Source organism: Hemiscyllium ocellatum, chromosome 28, assembly GCF_020745735.1.
Source record: "Hemiscyllium ocellatum isolate sHemOce1 chromosome 28, sHemOce1.pat.X.cur, whole genome shotgun sequence".
Taxonomy (NCBI): Eukaryota; Metazoa; Chordata; class Chondrichthyes; order Orectolobiformes; family Hemiscylliidae; genus Hemiscyllium; species Hemiscyllium ocellatum.
In genome coordinates, this window is record NC_083428.1 from 9,143,610 (window position 1) to 9,169,248 (window position 25,639).

A 25,639-nucleotide genomic window follows, 5' to 3' on the forward strand; every position below is an offset into this window, starting at 1 on the left:
GAGGGATGAATGGTCCTATTTCTTATTTTGGGATTCCAATGATAAAATAATTAAATAAATGATGTGCACATCATTTCAATGTGTTTGGACAAGTGATGACATTTCAGTGGTTTATTTTTATTGGTTTGTTGTAGTCACATGTATCTAAGTACAGTGAAAAGCTTTGTTTTGTGAGCAGTACAGACAAATCATTAGCAAAATGGCCATATAGATCATTGCGTGCTTAGACAGAGCGAGGTGCACAAGGTTACGGCTGCACAGGAAGTGCGCAAATCAAGGTCAACATTATTTTAAGTTAGAGAGATAATGAGAAAAGAAGTTTGAGGAAGTCATACCTGGAAATTGATCTGACGGTCTGGGCTGACACTCCAGTCAGCTGCTGACAGTGTGCTGCACTGTCACTGTTCTATCTTCGCATACGACACCAAAGAACCACCTCCTGCTTTGTTTGATTTTGGAAGGGCACACACATGCAGTTCTCCTGGTGGCTTGGCGAGCATTTTGTTACTCACTTGACTTGCTCAAAGCAGGCTGGTAACGTGTTCCAGTGCTGGTTGTGGGCTCTTGCTATTTCCTAAATGGACAGCCTTGTCCAATATAGCAGTCAAGTCACATCTCAAAATAGATTGTTGTTTATGAAGTTCTTTTGTGATGGATTTGAATGATTGTGTGAACTGTGCTATTTCAGTGCAAGTCTTTTAAACTTTCCTTTGTATGTTGGCTTAACAGCAGTGTATCCCATTTCTCTATTTTTGAACAGATTTAATCAGGTTAGATTTCCAGCTGGATTTAATTCTGTGTATCAGTAGCTTGGTAATTTGTGTACTAGGACACTCCCCAATGCAATAATGGAATTAAATACATACCAACCACTGCCAACCCCTGCTTCTGCTTTCCATGTCAGGCCCCAGGAAACTGTTGATTGTGGAAACTGCATCGTAATCAACTGTGCTACTGGGAGTTGGAAAAATGGATGTCTGTTTGAAAAGAAATGTTGGTATCTTGCTGCTGAAGAGCTCAGCACTGGAAATATGCTCATCTTCTGTCTTTTCCTAAGACCATCCTTCAAACCCATTTTCTGGTCTAATATCAAAAACAAAAGCAGGAATTGTTGGTGAAACTCAGCAGGTCTGGCTGCTTCTTCAGAACTGAAGAAGGGTCACTGCACCTGATTTCTCTCCACAGATGCTGTCAGGCTTGCTGCACTTTTCCAGCGATTCTTGTTTTTGTTTTGCTTCTGATTTCCAGCATCCGCAGTTCCTTTGGTTTTTATCTAACCTAATATCTCCTTGTGTGGTTCAGTGTCAAATTTTGTTTGTGAAGTGACTTGGGATGTTTTGCTACATTTAAAGAGGCTATATAAATGCAAATTATTATTGGTTGACAACTATGGATTGAAGTTTGCTCTGAGATTTGAAACGTGGGCTGAATGGCTTATTTCTGTTCCTATGTCTTATGGTATGTACCTCACCTCACTCAAGTAGTACGGAAGCTTGTGTTGTTCATGTTGAGATTCTAACGGCTCTGTTTACAGGCTGTCCGTAGCAGACACTGTCATGCTTGCTTAGTGTTTCTCTATTTTCTAATACAGACGTTCCATTAAAACGTGCGATTCATCAATGCAAATTCACTGTAACGTGATTGGCAAATTGGGGACACTTTCTAAAGCAGAAACTTTTAAAGCTTGTGTTGGCTATAATGTGATTACATCACCAACATTTGTTTCTAAAACACAATTTTAAATTTACACGGGGTAGCACAAGAGCACAACCATTGCGTTATAGAAGAACTGACGGTAAGAGCCTTTGGTGTTGCCAAGCCCTTTGACTGTGGCTCAGAAACTCATGGTTATGAACCCCTACTCTGCAGCCTTGAGCATGAAATCTAGGCTGACCTGCCATGTGGGGCTTGATGGAGGTGCTGCTCTGCCAGAGATGCCCCCACCTTTTAGATAGGGTACACAGTTGAGGTCTGGTCTTGCCTCTGGGGGAGGTTGGGGGTGTGGCCAAAGAAGATCCCACAGCACTATTTTGAGGGTTTGGGGGGTGGGGGGGTGGGGGGAGGGGTGTCGTTGCAATAGTTATCCTCAACCAATACCAGAAAGCAAATAATCTGGCCACTGTTGTTTGTGGGAACTTGCTTTGTGTGAGTTGGTTGCCATGATGTCTGCATTACTGCAGCAACTACACTGTGAAGACCTTTGGGATGGCCTGGAAAGTCTGCTGTATCTTTTTTCATCAATCCACAAGAACTGAAAATTGTCAAAATTGCTGTGTCACAGCTCAACACTGCTGTGAAGATGACGTCCTCTCTTGGTTTCAATTTTACTGAAGTGCCATCCCTATGGTTCAATAGATTGAGCTATACAGGCCACAAATGGTAGTAAATTTCAGCTGTTGTGGGTACAGCCAGCCAGTGTGTTTCTACTACTGACCTTGATTGTTAGAAAGAGTTGGTCATTGCTCTCAATTCTAATCACTATGGATTAGTTGTTTCAGTAACAGGAAACAAAGGGTGATCGTCAATGGCTGCCCTTGCAAAGGGAAAGCTGTTTCGAGCGATGTTCCGCAGGGCTCGCTCATGTTTTGTTTAACACATCAATGATTTGGCCTTGAATACAGGGGGCACAATTGGGAAATTATCGGGAGACACTGAAATTGGCCGTGGAGGGGATAGTGTAAGGGATGGCTGTAAGTTCCAAAATGATGTAAATGGGTTGTTGGAGTGGGCAAGAAAGTGGCAGATGGAGTTCAACTCTGATTACTGCGAGGTAATGCATTCAGGGAGGTCAAACAGTAAAAGGGAATATGCAATAAATGGAAATATATTGAGAGCAGAAGATGAAGTGAGAGCTTTTGGCATGCAAGTTCACAGGCCCCTAAAGGTAGCAGTACAGGGCCTTCAGATTGTAAAGAAAGCATTTGGAATGTCCTCCTTCATTTGCAGACGTTTTGAATAATGATGAAACTGTATAAAATACTGTTGAGGCCATAACTGGAGGATTGTGAGTAGTTCTGGACACCACATTACAGGAAGGATGTAATTGTTCTGGAGAGAGTGCAGGAAAGATTTACTGGAATATTGTCAGGGCTGGAGAATTGTCGCTATGAGGAAAGATTGGAGAGGTTGGTGTTGTTTGTCTTGGATCAGAGAAGACTGAGGAGTGACATGATTGAGGTGTACAAAATTGTGAGGGTTAGAGAGAGAGTAGACAGGAAGAACCTGTTTCCCTTAGCTGACAGCACAAAATCCAGGGGTCATTGATCAAGCTAAGTGGCAGAAAGATTAGAGGGCGTATGAGGAAGGATTTCTTTACGCAGATGGTAGTCAGTGCATGTCTGAAATTTGTTGCTGAGTTGGTGGTGGAGGCAGAGACCTTAAACTCATTCAATAGGTGCTGGGATCTGCACCTTAAGTGCTATAAGCTGCAGGGCAATGAGCTGTGTGTGAGATGGTAGGATTAGAAAGGGCACCTGAGTTTCTATGAATTGGCATAGACAAATGGGCTGAATGGCCCCCTTCTGTGCTGTATAATTTCTGTGGTTCAGTCTTTGGAAAGTGTGTGTTGCTATGTGCGTGTGTATAAAAATATTACTGAAGATTGTCTGTATTTCTGCTCTGATCAAGTATCGAGCTGATACCAATGGGCATGTACATGAAGTATGTGACACAAATGATCTATCCAAACATGATCTTGACTTTATAAAACATATAGAACGAGAATCTGCTTCATTTTAACCTCCTGTAATGCCAAGGCCTTGGCTGAATCTGCTGATGCAGGATTCCCCTGACTCTACATATGGAGATATTTGAAGTTAATGTCTAATTTGATTGCAGTTATGAGTTGGGGACTGTATCATAAATCTGTCCTCTTCCTGCCCCCACCCCATCCCAAGATAACAGACTGAATGCCATTTTGTTTCAGTTGCCTTCTTAAAGCAGAAGTTAAGTTATCTGGAAGTACCAGCTTTTGGAGCACTACTCCTTCCTCAGGAAGGAGCAGTGCTCCAAAAGCTAGTACATCTGAATAAACTTACTGGACTACAGCCTGGTGTTGTGTGATTTTTCACTTTCCGATAGGATGCGCAAGCAAAACCCTGTCTGCCCCCTCAGAGGGGCATCAACGATCGTATGGCACAAATTCAGAGAACAGGACCAAAGTTATTCCTGGCTTTCTGGCCAATATTTATCCTTAATATGAACATGACAATTAAAAAAAAAACAAGTACCTACAAATTATCATGTTTGCTTTATAGCTGTGACCACACCTCAAAAACACAGAATTGGTTGTAAAGTGATTTGGGACCACTGATGAGAGGTGCTGTACTATTGCAAGTCTTCTCTTTCATCACACCACTCCCAACATCTAACAACTCTAAAACAAGTGTTCTGAATATCTAAACTCTGTCTTCCAAGTGTTCAGCTTTGCCCCATTTTGAAGCCAGCTCTTGGCATCTGGATAGTGAATGATTTTTAGACTAAACTTGTTTTTTCTATTTCAGAGGACCATCTCAAAGCATTTATCCAGGCATCCAAAGGGTCTCTCAAATGTCCTTTCATTGTTTCTTACAAATATACAGGGACAGTACCTGATATAAAGTGCCTCTGGAGACTTTGAGATGGCCTTTGCATCTTTTGGACATCATTCCAAGTCATACTCAAACCTTTAAAATGATGAGAAGTTTAGAATTGAGATATGGTTCAAGTTGTTTATGTGATATTTCAGACACGAGAATCTGATCTCCGTTGGGACATTGATCCGAATAGAAAATGGGATAATGGCTTCATGTTCATGTAGCCATTGAATTCCTGTTGATGTCCTCAGGAAAGTACACTTCATCTGTGAAGTCCACTATGGAGGCAGTCTGTATCCATAGATCCTAGGAAAGGCTTTTACTTCACTTCTTGGTTAAAAATCACGCAACACCAGGTTATTGTCCAACAGGTTTACGTGGAATCACACTAGCTTTCGGAGTGCCGCTCCTCCATCAGGTGCTTCCACTTAAACCTGTTGGAAGTAACTTGGTGTTGTGTGATTTTTAACCTTGTACACCCCAGTCCAACACCGGCATCTCCAAATCATGACTTCATTTTTTGGCCAGTGTAGTGGAGTCTTAGGTCATCGGCAAAGCTGCCAAACTGCTTCCTGTTAACAGTAAGTCTGACTCAGCGCTGGAAATCTCCTCACCCTCTCCACCTCTCTCTTTCTCTAAGACATTCCCTAAAAGTAAGCGTTTTATAGGATAAAAGGTTGGCACAACATTGAGGGCCAAAGGGCCTGTACAGTTCTGTACTGTTCTATGTTCTTCTATGTTTGGCCTGATATCTCTTTGAGACCATGGGAACAGGAGTAGGCCTTTCAGCCTCTCCAGCCTGCTCTGTCATTCAATAGGATCATGGCTAATCCGATATTCCTCACATCCACTTTTCTGCTCTTTCCCGGTAACTCTTGATTCCCCTAGTTACTAAGAATCTATTTAAGCCTTAAGTAGACATAAGGACTCTGCCCTCACAATACTCTGTGGCAAGGACTTCCAAACTCTCTCAATCCATTGACAGAAGAAATTCCTCCTCACTTTAGGCTTAAATCCATGCCCTTTATTCTGAGACTATGCCCTCTGGTTCTAGACTGTCCCATGAGAGGACACATCATCTCAGCATTTACCCTGTCAAGCTCCTTAAGAATCATGGACATTTTAATATGATCACCTCTCATTTTTCTAAACTCCAGTGAGTAGAGTCCCGACCTGTTTAACCTTTGCTCATAAGACAATCCCTTCACACCAGAGATTGGCGACAATCCCTTTGTAGGCGGTTGAATCCTGAAAACTTGAAATTTAAGAAAGGGAGATATTTTAGTAAAGAATTCGAATTGAATTACCATGTTTAGAGATTAGAGGTGAGACTGTGAATTGCTGATCTGCGTGTTGCAGTGAATCAGTGCTGATTCTCAACACAAACAAAATGCTCTGGATGAAAATATATTTTATGCAGAGAATGATCTAATGTCTGAAATGACTGGTTGCTTTTGGGTGAAATTCAGTCGTGGACTGGCCTTGATTATTGTGCAGGGAATTTAAAAATGGGTACCGTTTCTGTAATTTGAATTCTGCAGGAGGCACTGGGAAGAGGGCAGGGGTGTGTGTGGGAGGACTCGGGTACTTTGACATTCGCTGAGGATTAAGAATACATGTTTAGTCGTCTCCCACTGTGCTCCAACAGCTGGTGCTAGGCTATGTGGGCATGACTGAGCCTACAGGCTGTTGACAGATTGTGGTAACCATGAGTCATACTCACGTGAATGACATACTGCTCATGGATAAACATGCACAGGAATCTTTACCTCTCTTTATCTCAGTGGCATTAAATGCTGCGTTCCTTTTTGGGATTTTGCTATTTTGGGACATATAGCATAGCTCTCAGCACCATTTCTCTTTAAGGAGTCAAGCAGCTGTTTAATACATTTTATATTTTGTTCTGTAAATTGTTCTTCGTTTCGTTACATAATCAGTGAGCGTTGATGCTGTTAAGTGGGTCCAAGGAATTACTGAGTCCAGCAGCATAAGGGAGCTCAATAATGATTTGTGATTTACTTATTAAACCCACTAAATGATGTGCTTACATTATATTGTTTATAAGATTCTCAATAATGAAGTGATAAATGGAAAACAACAAGATTTATTGTGGTTGAAAAGGCTATCACATAAACCTAATACCCTCAACTTCCTTCTTGGACATATTGACTTGCATATCTAAATAGGTCTAACATTTTTGATTACAGGACTTATGGAATCAAATCATTATATTATATCAATCATTATGTTATAATGTTATATCATTATTATTGCTTATCACTTTATCTTATGGATGTGACTTGGATATAACCAGTTGCCTAATGACAGCATTGTTGTGGCACATCTTGTTGTTCCTGGAATTGTAGACATTGCAGTCCAAAAGATCATTCAGCCCATCTTGTCGGTACCATGCTGACTCTTCAACTTAAATCCCATTTCCCTGTCCTTTTCCGATTATGAAACACTTCCAAATTCTCAAAAAGATATGTGATTGGACATGAATTTATGTTCTACTGAAATGCATTCTTGCCATTCCATAGGATTGTACAACACTGAAGAAGACCATTTAGTCCGTTATACCTCTGCTAACTATTAAATCTAATTCCACCATCCATTCAAACAACACATTCCAGATCAATACATAGTTTCCACGTGTTGCCTCTGGATCTTTTGCTTCATTCATTTGCATAATATGTCCTCATCATAGAATCCTTACAGTGTGGAAACAGGCCCTTTGGCCCAACAAGTCTACAATGACCCTCCGAAGAGTAACCCACCCAGATGCATTCTCCTCCCCTATTATCCTACATTTACCCTTGACTAGTGCACCTAACCTATATATCCCTGGATATCGTGGGCAATTTAGCATGGCCAATTCACCTAACCTGCACATCTTTGTACTGTGGGAGGAAACCAGAGCAAATCTACGCAGACACAGAGAGAATGTGCAAACTCCATGCAGACAGGCACCCAAGGCTGGAATCAAACCCAGGTCCCTGGTGCTGTGAGGTAGCAGTGCTAGCCACTGAGCCACTGTGCCACCCCATGTTGTTAAGCATTGGAATGTTTAACTTGGTTAAAGATGCTATGTAAATATAAGTCCTTGTTATTAACTGTTAATTATTTCGTTGTTGCTCAATGCATTATGTTGAGTGTTAAAACAGTTGCCTTGTTCACCTTCATAATAAGCACACTTCGAAGCTATTGAGTATGTGTGAAGAACACATGTTTGGAACAGCCTGATGTACACAATGAGGGTAATGTAAGTTGCTGGTCCCAGCGCTATTGTGTACTGTTGTTTCCAAAGAAACATTAACTGTTTCGTGAGAGAATAAAACAAAGGATTAAAAAAGGAAAGAAAAGATCTCCATTGATATAGCACTCTTTATGATCTCAAGATGTTCCAAAGTGCCTTATTGCTGATGAAATATGTTTGAAATGTAGTCATGGCTGTAATGCAGGAAACACGACAGCCAATTAGTGTACAAGCTCCCATAAAAGGCAACATGATAAATCCACTTTTCTGATGTTGATTGAGGGATAAATATTGGCCAGGGCACTGCGGATGATTTGCCCCCTCCTCTGTAAAGTGCCAGTAGGGTCTCTTACATTGGTCTTAGAGAGAGGAGACAGGATCTTGGTTTAACGCTATACCCAAAAGACATCATTCTAGCATGCCATCAATACTGAAAACAAAATGTTGCCTGGAGTTTTGTACTTAAGAGCTTCTGAAGTGGGATTTGAGCCCACAATCTTTTTGACTCAGAGGTGAGATTGCTACCATCTGAGCCACAACTAATGCCCACTCCCCCACCTCCTTTATTACAGGTGCTGGTTAATATTCCCATAGTTGAGCTGCTATTCCTGTTTCATTATGAACTGAACTATTGTGTTTTCAGGGCAAAGTAAATCAATTAAATAAGTGATTTTGTTTCACATTACTCTTTTTAATTTTAAAATGAGATGCTGTTCTTTGAACAGTGAATGTTAGTGACAGCATTGGGACAAATGGGTCTGGGAGAATTATGATGGTTGACTATTTAACTGATGATTTAATAGATTAATACACATGATGCAATCACTGAGGCTCGAGAGGTTAATGACGATTGTTACTCATAATTCATTTTCTTCAATGTACTGGACTTAGCAATTCCTACACGAGGCACCAGGGATGAAATCTTCACACACTATTTAGGTATGATATTTCCCTTCAAAAAAAGTAATGGAAATAAACAAAAAAAAATGTTGGTAAAGTTCATTCAAAGTTTTAATGGACCTTTCCTTTGGAAAATTGAATGCCCTGAACCATTTGCTATTCAATGTCCCACAATATGGGATGAAAATTTCCTCCCTCTTTTTCCTGGAGGTTGAGATCCAAAGTGACGTGTTTCCGGCAAGTTGCAGTTTCACAATGCAGCCCATGCCTCAGAGGTAAACGGTAACTTCCCTCTGGTGAAGGAACAACCTGCATCAGGGTTAGAGGTTAAAGTTTTTCCCAGGTTGTGGTGAAGGGCGTCAATCTGAAATGTTCACCCTGTTACGGCTCACTGATGCAATCTTTTCCCCAGTGTTTTCAGTTCTTATTTCAACTCTGCAGCTGCCAAATGATTTGCTTTCGTGTTAATGATTTCTTTCTGAGATTGGGCAGAGTGGAGAAAGTTCTGCTCTTTGTATGAGAGTGCTTGGTCTGACCTGAGAGTGTTTGATCCTCATGCCATGTAAGTCAATGGGAAGAAAAGCCTATTGACAACTTTGTGATACTTACAGAAGCTGAGATTATGCTCCTTGAAGCAGGGAAGGTTAATGGATCAAAAACAGAAATTGCTGGAAAAATTCAGCAGAGCTGACAGTAGCTCTGGAGAGAAAGCAGAATTAACATTGCTGGTCCAGTGACCTTTTTTCAGAATAACAAAAAAATTAAAGGACTGTGGGAGAAAGACACAATAACTCTTTCATAGAACTGGTAACTAATAATGGACTGAATGGCCTCCCTATATCGTGTCTTTAATGAGAAAAACAAACAAAAGAATAAGAAATGTCTAGAGAAACTGCCTGCAGCTTTCCACAACCTCTGCCCAAACAGGATTCAAGTTAAAATGATAGTAATTACAATTGTATTGTCAAGATCTGTGTAGTTTCATACTCCAATCCCAGGCCCTGAAACTGTCTACCTTGGTAGTACACTCAACAAGCTTAAAAGTTTGTTTTGATAGTTGCCGTTGTGATCTGTTTCTAACTTCACTCCTGTCTCCCGCTCAATGTCCATGTTCCCTGTACAAAAGGATTTTGAGATTATTTTCCGTTTGAAAGCTACTTCATTTTCATTGCTTTTGGAAAGTGGAATTTTTTTGCATTCAGTGAAACAGAGCCTAAAATTGTCATTACACATTGGGTTTTTCAATCTGTTTCTTCACATCTCCCAGGAGAGCACTTGATTCAGGGTGGATAGGGAGGGTCTGCATTGGGATGCTTGAGGTGTGCAATTTTGTAGGATAAGCTAGATGGACCAGATTGTCTGCTCCTGTCTGCAGCTATCTTTTAAAAAGCAAAGTCCTGCAGATGCTGGAGATCCGAAACAAACACCAAACTGGAGGGGGCTCAGCAGGACTGGTGGCATCAGTGGAGAGAAAAAAACAAAGTTAACATTTCGAGTTTGATGTGACTCTTCTTTACTTCTGAACAAGAACCATATAAGACTCAAAATGTTAAGCTTTGTTTCTATTGAAACCATTATTGATGTTTTAAATCAGACAATCAAATATGTTCTGTAATATGTTTGGGGCAGATGAGGTGTGAATCTGCATTTTCTGACCCAAAGGTAGAGACACTGCCACTGCTTCCCAAGATATCATTGCAGATACTTTCCTAATCAACCTGTTCAGAGACATTATGACCCACCTCTGGAGCAGGTAGGACTTGAACCCAGGACTATCACTAGAGCCGTCTTGCTACAATAGGACGTTTGCTTGTTGATATTTTCTTATCAACCTAGTTAGAGATATTATGATGCATCACTGAAGCAGGCAGGACTTGAACCATGAGCTGGTGCCAAAAGAATTGACGATATCCAGGGTTCAAGTTTCTCAAGACCAATGGAAGGATTTAACTGATTTTTTACATCCATTCACACCCCAATGAATCGATAAAATGGTTAGTTGTCAAATCAGGATTGCTCACAGCTGAAATTACTTTTGAATACACCTTAATGTCAATTAGCAGTGACCTTAATTCAAATAGAGTCCTATCTCAATCGATTCTCAATGAGGAATTTTTAAATGCTTGAGTTTAATTTTGGCTGACCAGTGGCTCAGCCAGGTGCCACAGGGAATTGGAATTTCAAACAAGATGGAGCTATTGATGAAGTGTCACTGCACAATGACCCTCTTGTAATAATATAAAGTACTGCAAACGCTGTGATTCCTTTTCAGAGAGCAACATCTCTTTTATTCCGTCCCCTCATGATGCTGTTGACTTGCACCAGACCCAGGAGGCGGTTGTTCTTTGTGAATCTGGATCATAGATGCTAACAGGCTGCTTGACTATGGAGGGCATCAGAGCTAACATAAGGCACATGCAAGTTCCAGTAGTCCTTGGTGGTGATCAGTAGCAGTAACTCTAGCTTGCGCTTCCAGAGGTTATAGCCTTCCCGTGACAGAGGCTGAATGCGATAGTCTTACTGTTAGCCAACTGAGATTGGGCAGTGCAACCTTAGCATTTTGTGAGCTTGGTTTGGCTCTACAATGATAAAGAAAGACTGTTGTGGAGTCATGACGTGAACAGCTAGACATGTGGGAGGGTTCATTGATTTGACCCCGTATTTTGTAATTTGTCAAGTGTCGTAGAAAAATGGACAAAGAGATTTCCTGAGCCATGTGATTTGATTTATTATTGTCGCAGGTACTGAGATATAGTGAAAAGTATTGTTTTGCATGCTAACTAGATAAATTAAACTTTATGTAAGTACATAGAGGTAAGAGAACAGAATGTAGAGTATATTGTTGCAGCTACAGAGAAGGTGCAGAGAAAGATCAACTCTCTCATGTGAGAAGTCCATTCATAAGTCTGATAACAGCAGAGACGAAGCTGTTCTTGAATCTGTAGATACTCATTTTCAAACCTTTGTATCTTCTGCCCGATGGGGGAGGGTGGAAAGGTGTATAACTGGGGTGGGAGAGATGTTTGATTAGGTTGGCAGCTTTCCTGGGGCAGCGAGAAGTATAGATAGGGTTATGGATGGAAGACTGGTTTCCATGGTGGACTGGGCTGTGTTCACAACTCTCTATAATTTCTTCTGGCCTTGGGCAGAGCTGTTGCTGTACCAAACTGTGATGCATCGGATAGGATGCTTTCTATGGGGTATCTGTAAAAATTGGTAAGAGCCATTATGGACATGCTGAATTTCCTTAGCCTCCCCAGGAGGTGAGAGGAGTTGGTGTGCTTCCTTGACTGTAGCGCCGACGTGGATGAAGTAGGATTGATTGTTGGTGTGTGTATGGTATTTCATTTTTGCATTCTCAGGAGGTAAGATTTGTTGAGGAGATGCGAAGATTTCTGCATGATTGAAGAAATTTGGGAGATTTGAGTGTCACCAAAGACCGTTGGTACTGAACTTGCTCTGACATAGGTTTCACATTACCAATCAAAAGCTTTCTCTGACATCCACATTCTGTGCACCTGTCGACATCACGTGTTAGTTGTATTCCTTTCTGCATCTGCCTTTTTATTCTGGAATAATAGACAATAGAAAATTCCTTCCTAACAACACAATGGACCAACGTTCTGTGGGGCAACAAGGCAGCACACCATCAGCTTCTCAATGGGCAATTAGGGATGGAAAATAAATACCAGCCTTGCCATCAATGCCCCCATCCTGTGAGTGAATAAAAAAAAGATGAATAATGGTTTTTCTCAGACTTGGACTCCTCTTTATATATGATAGACAAGTAATAAAATCAATCTGCAACATGTGAATATAAGAGAATTGCCACAAGTGGACATCATGTGGGGGGTGAGGGTGGGGAGAGGGGGTGGAATGCTGTCAGTCTTTCTTCTGTTAACTCACTGTATTCAAACAAATTAATAAGTAAAACTGGGAACGCAGCATTAACACAGACTTGGAATCGAACATGCGACCTTTCTGGTCAATGTGGCTCAGCTAATCACAGCCTCGTCCTAGCAAAACCTTCAGTGGAGCCCTTACACATCAGTCTTCACACAACAGTTGCCTGATTTTCAAATACGTTGGTCTTTTTTTAAAAAAAAATCAGAATGCAGACATTCTGTTTGGCAACAAATGAATAATCAAAATTAAAAGATTGAATTAATTGGCTTGATGATGAAATAATATTGGATTGCTACTGATAGAAAAATGCCCTTTGGGGTGGCGTGGTGGCTCAGTTGGTAGCACTGTTACCTTACAGCATCAGGGACCTGGGTTCAATTCTAGCCTTGGGTGACTGTTTGTGTGGAGTTTGCACATTCTCCCCGTGTCTGCGTGGGTTTCCTTCCACAATCTAAAGATGTGCAGGTTAGGTGGATTAGGTGCTGTGCTTTTCCAGCACCACACTATCCTCTCTGATCTCTAGCATCTGCAGTTCTCACTTTCTCCAAATTAGGTGAATTGGCCATGCTAAATTGCCCAGTGTTCAGGGATGAGTAGGTTAGGTGCATTAGTCAGGGTAAATGTAGAGTAATAGGGCAGGGGAATGGGTCTGGGTGGGTTACTCTTCGGAGGGTGGTATGGACTGGTTGGGCCAACGGGCCTGTTTCCACACTGTAGGATTCTATGATTCTATGGTTAAAATCGTACCGCACTTTTCAAAGTTCTGTCGTATCTGATTTATTGGTTGGGCTCGAAATCTATTAAAATGATCTTTTACTCAGACAGTGAACAGACCAGAAAATACACATCTTGTCAGGTCATGACATGGAGGGAGTTGAGCTGAAAATGTGTTGCTGGAAAAGCGCAGCAGGTCAGGCAGCATCCAAGGAACAGGAGATTCGACGTTTCGGTCATAAGCCCTTCTTCAGGAATCTGCAAGGATGCCTTCCTTGAAGAAGCTCTCTTCCTCCCTCTGAATCTCCTGTTCCTTTGATGTTGCCTGACCTGCTGCGCTTTTCCAGCAACACATTTTCAGCTCTGATCTCCAGCATCTGCAGTCCTCACTTTCTCCATGGAGGGAGTTGACTCAGTGTCAGAGTACCTGATGTTGGGGATTCCTGGATCTTTCACTCTCAGCATATTGAGACCTCAATGCAGGTGGCAACACCTTGTAGGAAGGGAAAACTGCTCCTTCTCTACTGGAACTGGGTTGAAGGGGTTCCCGAAGATGATGAGAGGGATGGGTTGGAACCTCCAGGTTGTGACGAAGCTTCAGACAGGACAGGGACATGGAGTTTGAGGAGAATTATTTGGCCCGTCTTAAGTGAAATGCCACACTTTATCCAGGGACTACCTCAGCAACTGTCAGTCTTTAACTGACATAATCAGTCAATCTTCCAGCTTGTGGACACAAGACAGACATTTCTATGTCATAGGAACATAGGCAGGTGATTCAGCCCATTGCATCTGCTCCACGATTCAATAGAATAGAATAGAATTGTCATTCCATTGGTTCAGTGTGGCAGTCTTGCCGTGGTATTGTCTTTTCCTTAACCCATGAGCTGTGAGTTGAACAAAGATGCACTCTGTCTTCATTTAAAAAAAGGTCTTTTCTGTGCTTTCTGTTACTAATACAGGTGCTGTGGTATGGTGACTTAAACACATTTCCCTATGTTTTTTAAAATAAAAATTACAAGTGGCAATAAATGACTATTGTATTTAGTATGATAATGGATGATCAAGGATTTCACTGCCTTTAACTGACCTCCATCCCCATGACTCTATATGCCACTGGTCATTCATAATCTCTCATCTCCACCTTTAATCAAAGATTGACCCTCTTCACCTCGCTGTGATATAAAATTTCAAAGCCCTCATGAGTAAAATAATTTCTGTTTAGTTTTGACTTAAGTGGCATCTATCTTAAATTTAAATTGTGCCCCTAGGTTTTAGGTCTCCAAACAGGGGAAGCATCTTACCTCCATCTACCTTGTCTGTCCTTTCAAGTCAATTGCATTGAGACTTTAGCCGACTGTTCACCAACCCTGCCTCGTCAGGCAATCAAGCTCACCGGTCCCCGCAATAATTTCCAAGATCACATCCACCATTGATTCTTGCCCTTTTCAAAGCATTTCTCACCTTGTGAAGAGAGGAGGCTGCAATCTGCTCATTTCCAGCCCTTGAGAGATTAAAGGACAGAAGCTTAGAGTTGGGTACTGTTTGGGGGCTTTTTGATTAAGTGATTGCTAAGACCGGTCTGTAATCGGCTCTTCTGAGGATGATGGAGAGAACCTCGAACAGTGACTGATCAAAAGGAACTGACCTTGGTGCTGATCTGAGGAAGCTGGATGAAGGTTTAATTTGTTTGAAAGACTATCACAAGTTAGGTGTAAAAGGCAGGATAAATTTTACTGTGAAGGTCAATAGTTTCCATTCCTTTCAAGTGTGCAGTTATCCTTTTTATGGACTTAATTAGTTTCATGAATATTTGAGTTGAAAGGGCACCCATTTATGGATCTGTCTGCTCTCCTATCTACCTAAAGCTTTATCATTTGTGCTCCATATCTATTTAGCAGCCTCTTTCTATGTTTATTGATTTCTTAGAACCAAAGGACTGGTGCCTGGCTCTCAACTATGCCACAGAAAGAGGTTCTTTAGAGGATACAGTCATGAATGGGTTAACACCATGGTGCAGGGATGATTTAAATTGGATTGTTTTGGACTGGGAATTCTGATTGAGAATTCTCTCCACCTCCTCACTGCTTTCCTGTTCTGGCCCAATGTTAAAATGGCCCAACTAATATTGCACTTGAATGACATTATCAGAACCCAATCTCTCAACTTATAAATAAAGAATATGTTTAATTTTAAATTGGTTTACCTCTTGCCTCTCAAGAGAACAGTTTAAGATCAAACCCGCAGGTTTCGTCTGGGATGTAGACAGTTGAGTCCATTTGCGTGATTTTAATTACCTGTCCACGTTTTGCTGAGTTGGGCAAGGTTGAAATGTCCCGTTAATTAATAACATCAATACTATATTACTGGACTTTTATGTGTGTTTTGATATTTTTATTTATGAGCAGAAGAAGTTAAAGCATAGTCAATGACCCCAACTGAAAACTCCATATTACAGCTGTTACTTTGATGGGATGCTTAACAAACCAATAAGCACATGTTGGAATGGGATTCAAAAGACTATCACAGATTTGCAGAGATTTTACTGTAAATATTTAGTTTAGCACAAACACCAGCTCTGAAGAAGTGTCATACTGGACTCAAAATGAGACTCTGTGTCTCTCCCCACATATGCTGCCAGACTTGCTGAGTTTTTCCATCAGTTTCTGTGTTTTGTATCAAATTTACAGCATCTGAAGAAGTTAGCTTTAATTTTTACCAGTTCCCGCTTTTGCCTTATGGATCCTTTCCCTGGCCCGAATCTCAGAACCGCACACACGCACGCATAGACACACTCTCGGTTAACCAACAATAACAAAAGTGGAGGAATGTGATTAAATTAAAATGCAGTTGTGGGGTGGGGAATAATGCACTCCAGCCTGTGCAGTGCTCATCTCTCTTTCAAGAATAAGAGAGTATTTTTGGGAACTATATTCTCCCTCTCCAAGACCACCTTGCAGTTGCAAAAGACAGGAAGGAAGTCAGGAACTATGACCCTGTCCAATGACCTTAAGATCATGAAACCATAAGACATAGGGGTAGAAGTTATGCCATTTGGCCCATCGTGTCTGCTTCACCATTCAATCATGGCTGATAGGTTTTTCAACCTTATTTTCATGCTTCCTCCTCGTAACCTTTGATCCTCATGGCAACCGAGAACTTACTTTTCTCTGTTTTAAATACACTCGATGACCTGATCTCCACAGCCTTCTGTGGTAATGAATTCCACAGATCCCAGCTCTCTAGCTAAAGAAGTTTCTCCTTATGTCTACTCTAAAGGAACTTCCCTTTACTCTAAGGTTGTGCCCTTGGGTTCTTGTCTCTCCTGCCAAAGGAAACAAGTTCCCAACGTCCACTCTGTCCAGGCCATTCAGTATTCTGAAAGTTTCAGTCAGATCCCCCTTTGTCCTTCTAAACTCCATCAAATATAGTCCAAGAGTCCTCAAACGTTCCTCATACGTTAAGCATTTCATTTCTGGGATCATTCTTGTGAACCTCCAAGTGCAGCTAATTTGTGACTTCAAGTTTAACTTGTAGGTGGTAGTTTCCCCAAGCATCTGTTGCCCTTGTCCTTGTTAGTTTCAGGGTTTGTACGATGCAACTGAAGGAGGCTTGGTAAATTGCTGCAGTGCATCTTGGTGTGTGACGATGGAGGAAGTAAATGTTTATTTTACAGTTAGCTGAGTGTTGAAAACAACCCTTTCCAAACCTTGAGGACCACAAGATTCTCACAGGTTAAATGAGTGCAAGTTAGGACAGAGTTAGTTAAGGCTCTGACAGCCATGTTGCTGGGCTGCATTGGGGCCATACGTACAGGCACGATACCCCATTCTACAAAGCCAATAGAATGAAAAAAAATGTTTTGGCCAAAGATTTGATGTTTATCAAAGTAATCAATGCCGTGCTGGCAAAGGTAAGGGATTTTTAGAAACCTTTTTTCTTGGTGAGTTTCATTGTTGTGGAGTGTCAGGCAAGTAGAGCCACAATTCAGGAGCGAGTGACTAGAGGTTTTTGTGGGGGTGGGGGTAGGTGTTCACTGTCTCTGTGTCTGTCTATTGTTAGCCCGTCATATTGGTTGTTGTTGAGGTGGTGGGATGAGGGGTTAGGAGAGAGGATCTGAAATTGTATTAATGTCTGATGGCACATTTATGATGAGGGGCAGGCTTTGTGTGAGAATTGACAAGGTGAGCACTCTGGGACAGAGGATGGAAGAGTTCCTTTACCCAGTGAATAGATTTTTACCATCTTGAGCATTTTGTTCGTCAAAGTGTAAATTGACAAATTAGGACAGGAAGAAAGTGAAAATTATAGTGGGATTTTATCAGAGCAGTGTTGTGGAGGTGGAATAATAAAAGAAAAATAAGTAGGTATTCTTTCACTGTCTGAGATAGATGCCTAATTGCTGCATTTGAGGTGTTTGAAAAGAATATTATTATCATAAGTTTCTATGTTGCTTGTCTCTGTTCCAGCAGTAAAGTTACAAAAAGGAAAGCCATGAAGATTGAGAATTCGAAATAAAAATAGAAAGTGTGGCAAACAGACAGTGTCTGAAAGAAAGATAGATTAATGTTTTGGTTGACAGACAAGCAGGAGAAACCTCTTTAAAGGAATGACTAAGGCAATGTGAGAGGGCAGGCATTTGGTAGAATGTACTTTGAGCTGCTATCAAGAGAAATTTAGCATATGAACTTTGTCCATATAATTTCAACTTGAATGTTGATGGAAAGTCTTGAAAGTAACTACAGCATTGCAGGAAAGGGATTAGTATAATTTGGTCTGTAAATATAGTGAAATGTTCAGTCTGGGCAAGAAGCAGTCACCTAAAAGGGAATTTACAACAGTAAGATATTCAGTTCTTAGGAGTAGCATTCAGTGCACGTAAATTGAAAATATTTGCAGAGAACTGTTATAGACTGCATTTGTGCAGCAGCTAACAGTCTTAAACTGGTCTTTCTGAAGTGCGATGTACTGTCTGCAGCTATACCAATGATTCAGTTCGAGTGCCAATGAGGTTATATTTGTAAAGGAGCTGTGTGCATACAATCCTGAATCCATACTGTGTGCCTAGTTTGTGACATTAAGATAAAATTGACAGAGATTGTGCTCTTGTGTAATATTAAAAGAATTTCATGGAAAATTTCAAAGAGTTCGCCAATTATAAGTTTTGAAATGATGCCAGAGTTATATTGTTACTGATGAGGCAAGATCCATTACAGGTTGCTTTCGGGGTGATTTCATGCGATCGCTTTATGCGACTCCACCTCTGTAGCCCCATCCAACTTGTGTCCTAGTTGCATTGGATCGATCCGCAACATGGAGTGCTCCTCCCTGTGACACTCCGATTGAACAGAACTTATAATATATACTTACAAAATACTTCCCTAACAATATATTTATGCCACCCAGAAATCCTTCTCTGAACTTGTCTCTTAACTCTATCACCTCCTGTTGTTTCATGTCCACTCCTGCCTCCCGACTTTGAGAAGCACTTTAAGAAGGTTGGCTGCGGCCTGGGATCTGTTTGTAGATATTTTTAAAGATGTAAAGATACATCTCTGGTGCAGGTGGGACTTGAACCTACATCTTGTGGTTGGGACACTGCCACTGCACCACAACAGTTCGAAATGATCTGTTTTTGTTTGTCACATAATGGCCCAAGGTGCACCTGAAATTGCTTTGCAACCCACAATTCTTGTATAACTGCAATACAGAAACACCCTGGGTAAGGTGAGTTCCTGGCTCTCCACAGTTATGATTGCTTAGAACTTAGCAGCAGCATTTATACTGGTGCTGAGTTATTATAATCCTGTGGCTTTGTTTATGGCCCTACTGGTTTGGCTGTGTAAGTAAAGCAGCTACTCCTACACTGGAGGCTTCTGGGAGCAGTCTTACTTGGTGCCACTCCTCTTGGGGTCATGGCTCTTGGGACTGTACAATGGGCACTGGAGTAGACCTAAAGTTTACCTCCTTCTCAAACTCTGGCACCCTTGCCACTGACTATACCAAGGGTAAATTCGTAGGCAATCAGGCACACAGTCTACAAAATGAAGCCAAATCAGAGGCAGCACATAATGGATTTTCTGCTCAGGTCAGAGAACCTAGAGATCCACAGTGGTGAGCACTGCTGCCTCACAGCGCCAGAGACCCAGGTTCAATTCCCGCCTCAGGCAGACTGAATGTGTGGAGTTTGCACTTTCTCCCCATGTCTGCGTGGGTTTCCTCCGGGTGCTCCAGTTGCCTCTCACAGTCCAAAAATGTGCAGGTTAAGTGAATTGGCCATGCTAAATTGCCCGTAGAGTTAGGTGTAGGGGTAAATGTAGGGGAATGGGTTTTGGGTGGGTTGCTCTTCAGAGGGTCGGTTTGGACTTGTTGGGCCAAAGGGCCTGTTTCCACACTGTAAGTAATCTAATCTAGTCTAATCTAATCCACGAGTAAAAAATGAGGTCTGCAGATGCTGGAGATCACAGCTGCAAATGTGTTGCTGGTCAAAGCACAGCAGGTTAGGCAGCATCTCAGGAATAGAGAATTCGAGTTTCGAGCATAAGCCCTTCATCAGGAATAACAGTTTATCCATATTTATGCAAAATGGTCAGATCTCTTTCTTTGGCTTGATGTCTGCTTTTGTTTGACTGTAAATTGTTGTTGCTCATTGTCTGTTCAAGCTTGGCACAATACCATGTGGTGCATTTAAATCAGGAGGATATTCAGGGAGCCAGGACATAATTTTATGATGGAATTTGTGACCGCATGATATTCTTTGTTAATGAACTGCGGCAGCTGACAGAAATAAAAAAAATCACCAGACAACTTTATCCCCTATTCATCCTTCATCCCTTAGAACAAACCAGTTCGATACGTATATGGAGATAGCATCGTGGTCAGAAACGGGTGGCACATGGAGATCAAAAAGGACTAAACCCCAGGTTGTGTGGAGTCAACTGATCTGTCTGCAGAGGTGGTCATTGATGTGCTGCACTTAGATCCCTCTGCTTGTGATCTGGGATGGAGGGGAGGTGAAACAGCAAATTGCTGTTAGGAAAACCAGTGATGCTCCCTGGACTGCTATCAGACTTCAGACTACTGTCCAGCAACCCCACAGGCAAGAGAGTGCTTGCATGGATTTCAGACAGACAGCATGTTTGTTGTGCTTCCCCACATTGTTAAATAGCCCCCATTTGCTGTTTGGGTGTGCAGATGAAAAATGAGTTACTTGGGTGAGGTGCGAGAGAGCAGCACATTGGCGAGTCTCAGTTTGTCTTGGGGAAGAGAAAAATCGAGAAGGAAAAAGCAATTAAAAAGAAATGAGGGCTGGCAAGAAGGGTTAGCATTAAATTTAATATTATCAGCTGTAAAAACTCCTCAGACGTGAACAGATTTTTTTTTAAAAAATGTGTGTGAGACATTGTGTGAGGATTAGAGACTGAATTATACTCTGTAGTTTTCCAAATGCAAGCTTGGCTGAAGAATGATTTGCAGCAAAATGTGAAAATTGAACAAGTTAGGATTTGGGACCGACATGAGATGGTTCATGGGTCAGTAATCTTCACAGTACAGTGAAAATCACACCAGAGAAATTTGTTTGAAGCGTTGACAGCAAATGAAACATATGTAGAACAGGAATATGTTACTTTGCTTCCCCCTTCTCTTTCAAGCACTGCTATGTTTGCACTACATCGATTAATGAGAAGCAGCATTTTCACAGACTCTCTCTGCTGTTCTCACTCCATCCTACATCTCTGACAGAAAATTCTCAGTTTGTTTCAGTTAGTGCGAGCCCTCATTCACAGCCCCTTCCTGGGGAAAAAAGAGGGAAGCTAAGATTAGTCTTTGTTGCAGAGTCCTGGTGAGATTGCATCTCTGTGGAAAAAAATGATGACATCTGCTTCAGAGAGGATTGCATTGAATTGTGAGATAATCACAGCAGGAGAGACTGAAGATAATTAGCATTATTACGGGTGAGGGCTTTAACCCCAGCAGCTAGACCTTTGACTGGATAGCTGGGCTGGCAGATGGGTTAGTTTAATAAATGTATTGTGTTTCTAGGTTCTGATGCATGAATAATTAGACTGCTGTGAATTCACCCACTGATTACTCATTAACTAAAGCTGGATACTAGGAACACACAAAGGAACATTGTGCTGAAGGAGTTAGTCAATCAAGCCATCAGCTCCATTAACACGGAGTGTTTTAATATTCTGATTGGATTTGAATTTACGGATATGTGCAAATGTAATTCAGTGCACAAATTGTAGAAGCTGGAGAAAACATAAAACAAAACTGGGCTGGTAGTGAAAGATTATATTCTGCTTGAAGTGGCGCCATTTTGCCACTATCAACAGAAATTTGGCTCAGACTTGATCAGAGCAGCTTTATCCTCAACTAGACGATGCTTTCATTTATCAGGGTACTAAGGGGCTTTCAGTGAATGAAAAAGCAAGGCAAATCCTTTCTGGTGTTCAGATACTGGGATGCAAGGTGCACTGATTTAGGTGTCAGCTTTGGCTCCATTTTGGGTATCAGCTGGTCGACTCTCCGTTCAGTACATAATCTCAGCTGACACTCCAGAGCAGCTCTGTGTTGTTGGATGTGCCATTGATTAAATGAGATGTTCAATCACAGCACCATCCAGCCAGAGGCTCATGTTAAATCTCCAATGGCAGTGTTCAAAGAAAAGCATGGCAGGTGCCCTGGCTAACATTGATCTCTCAACTCACATCAGTGGAGCAGATTATCTCATTATTTCAGAATCGCAGAAATGTTGTTGACTTTTAACTGACCTCTGAAATGGCCTGGCCAGGCACCTCACTGTGATAGTCAGGGATAGGCAATAAATGCTGGTTTTCCTGGGGTCACCACATCTCATGAAAGAAATGTAATAAAACACCTGACCATTTATCTCGATGCAGTTTGTGGTACCTTGCAATCAGTTGGCTTGCTATGATTTCCATTGTATGAAAAGTGTCCGTTTAGCTGTGTTATACCTTGCAATTGGATGTGCAAGTTGCTATGTAAGTATAATCTCGATTTCCTATCTAGGAATGTGCTAGGTTTCCATATTCACTCTGAATGTGATGGTTGCTGGGCTAAGGCATAGAGAAAATCAGGAGCTCTCATGAGAATTGCAAATGACCCTTAAAATAACTCCAAGATGGACGGTATCCCATCACCAAGTCACCCTTTATTTCTACGTCCATAGTACATGATACTGACCCAGCTAGTTCAGAGCTGGCTTTGAGAGTGAGCAGAATGTACAACACTCCTGTTTATTATCTGTCAGCCAGGGCTCCCTGATTGGACCAAATTAACAGCCCAATCAGGGAACTCCTATTCTATGAGGTCAACCTGGCTGACCTTGATCCATTCACTACAACCACCCCCCAAATTAAAAGTGTGAATATTTATTTCCTGTGTAGAAACAGATGGAGCAGTGACAATGATCCCCAGCAGCACAAGGAGTACAGTTCAGGTGACAATCTACAGCATTGTAGCCTTCTTTATTAGGCTGGTCTTTATTTTCTGTGCACTGACATCTGGGGTGGGGTGGGCTGGGGAGGGGTTAAATTTGGCACTTACCCCATGTATGTTAACAGAATTTCACAACTAAAAATGTCCAAATATTTTATACGACATTTGGAGAGAGTTTTTTTTCTTAAGAAAATTGAATTAAACGAAAGTAGAATCAGCACAGAATAACTTAAATAACTTTTACATGATTCAACTCTACCATCAGTTCAGTTTGGCTTCAGATAGCTAGGTGTTGTTTTAACCACATTCTGTTCTCCGTTAGCCAGTCATTGCTATGAGATGCAATTTGACCTTAGAAATTTCCAACCAGTAATCGTGAAGTGAATATGACTTCTCCTGACCTCAAGGCAGCATTTGATCATGTTTGGCATCAGGAAACCCTGTCAAAAATTGAAAATCAATAGGAACTGGGGGGGAGCATTCTGTCCTGACAGGCGTCACACCGAGCACAAAGAAAGATGGTCGTGTTTGATGGAGACCGATTCATTTTCAGCCACCAAACATCACTATAGGTGTTCCTCACCATTGTGCTCTGGACTCAGCAATCTTCAGCCTCCACCATCAATTTGCTGTTTGCTGTTGATTGGTGCTGACCATTTGCTCTCCTCAGGTAACATCACAGTCCTTTTTCATGAGCATTAGGCTCTGGACAGCATTCAGATTTGGGCTAAAAAGTTGCAAGTAACATTCATGCTTCACAACTGTCAGGCAGCGACCATCTCCAATGATGGAGAGTCTCATTACTTCGCTGACATTCAGTGGTGTTGCCATTGGTGAATCCCCCCATGTCACCATCCTGGGGACCACAGTTGACCAGCAATTTAAGTGGACCAGTCATATAAATATAATAGTTACAAAAGCAGATCAGAGATTAAGTTGGATACTTTACTTCCTGAATTCCCAAAGATTTTCCATCATCTGGAAGATAAAAGGCAAGATTGTAATGAAATGTTATTCCTTCATGAGATGTGGGCATCACAAGGAACACTGACATTTAGCGCCCATCCTTAATTGCCTTTGAACTGTGTGGCTTGCTTGACCATTCCTGCAGTCTGGATTCACATGTAGACCATTCCAATTAAGGACGATTGATTCCTTCTCTAAAAGAGTCATTGAATCCCTACAGTATTGTTAGAGGCCCTTCAACCCATTGAGTCTGCACTGATCCTCCCAAGAGCATCCCACTCAGAATATCTACTCCACCCTATCTCTGTAACTCTTCACTAACCTTGGCTAATCCATCTAGCATGTGCATTTATAGGGTTATTTAAGATGGCCAATCTACATAACCTATAGGTCTTTGGACTGTGGGAGGAAACTGGAGCACCCGGAGGGAGCCCATGCAGACACAGGGAGAATGTGCATGTTTCACACCAACAGTTGCCGTGGGTGGAATTGAACCCCGGTCCCTGGTGCTGCGAGGCAGCAGTGCTAACTACTGTGCCGCGGTGCAACCCTGAGTTTAAGGAAAGTCACTTTTTTTGAAAAAATGATGATGTTTCATGGTGAGAATTACTGAGATGAGCTGTTAACACCAGATTTATTAACTGGTGTAGGAGATCTGAGGAAGGGTGCAGGATCACTAGCTTTTAAGTTAATTCCTGGAGGAATTTCCTTCTCTGGGGTGCTAACCCTCAGAGGTAACTGTGTACTTTCCCATCACTCATACACCCACCATTAACCATTCATTCTCATGATATTCTGCCTTCTCATGTTGAATAGAAAGACGCCACACTCTCTAGCATCTAGCAGGATGTCAGATAATCTTTTAAAGCCTGCACACTGATATCTTCGGAGCTGATAACCAAACGCTTTGAAAGAAAATGGAAAAGCAAATGTGGAATTATTTCACTTTGCATTATCCCAGTAATTATTTTATCATGCTTATGCTCAGCATTATCTCGGAGTTTCATCTGTAATTCCTGGTGACTCGTGTTGCTACGTGAGTGTTAAACATTCAGGTTGGTGGGTGGCGTAAAACAGGAGGTCATTTGCTTGATCTACGAATTGTCTAATAACTAACTTCACTGAAATCAATAGATTAAATTTTGGGCACTGTGTAGAATTGGATGGCTGAGCTCATATTGTGTCAGTCAGATTTCTAGCCCTCATAGCCCTGGCCTACTGCAGAGATGATCCACTTGGGTGAGGCACTGCAAAGCTACTAGTATTTGTGCATTGTACCCCAACTAAAGTTCATTCCATCAAAAGAGAATGGCGGGGTAGGAAGCCTTCATTCCAGTGTGGAAGGCTTTCTGTGTTTAAGGTTTGGGCAGTTTACCATGTGTTTGTTACTCCAGAAACAATGTAAGCTTACACTAATGTGAAATATTGATCGCAGCAGTCCACCTACATCAATTCGGCTGCAATACCTTGTGCAGGAAAATATAATTATTGAATTGATTTTTCAATACATCACAAACCCTTCAAAATGGATGGGTTGGTTCATTGAGACTCTTGGGTTCACTGAATATTTCCCTGGATCTGAAAACTCATATAGAGTGAAGTCAAACCATATTTCATCCCTTGACATTTTTGATGGCCAGGTTCTGCTTGGATATGGTGTTAGATCTTGTTTAATCTGATATGTGGAAGGTACCGTGCACTGTAAATTTAGAAAGTGCAGAAGAGGACTGATAAAGGAATCAGAACAAAGAGAGAGTAAGAGAGTAGATTAGAGGGCAACATCGAAGTATTTTATAATATATAACCAGAAAAGGAAGAGTGGAGACTATTAGGGACTTGAAAGGAAATGATCTGGTGG

General features: G+C 41.5%; 1 protein-coding gene across 32 annotated transcripts in view; it reads left to right on the forward strand.

Annotated features, from left to right (window-relative positions):
- LOC132828805 (CUGBP Elav-like family member 4) overlaps positions 1-25,639 on the forward strand; it is a 466,645-nt gene that overhangs the window by 47,511 nt on the left and 393,495 nt on the right. The window lies entirely within an intron of this gene.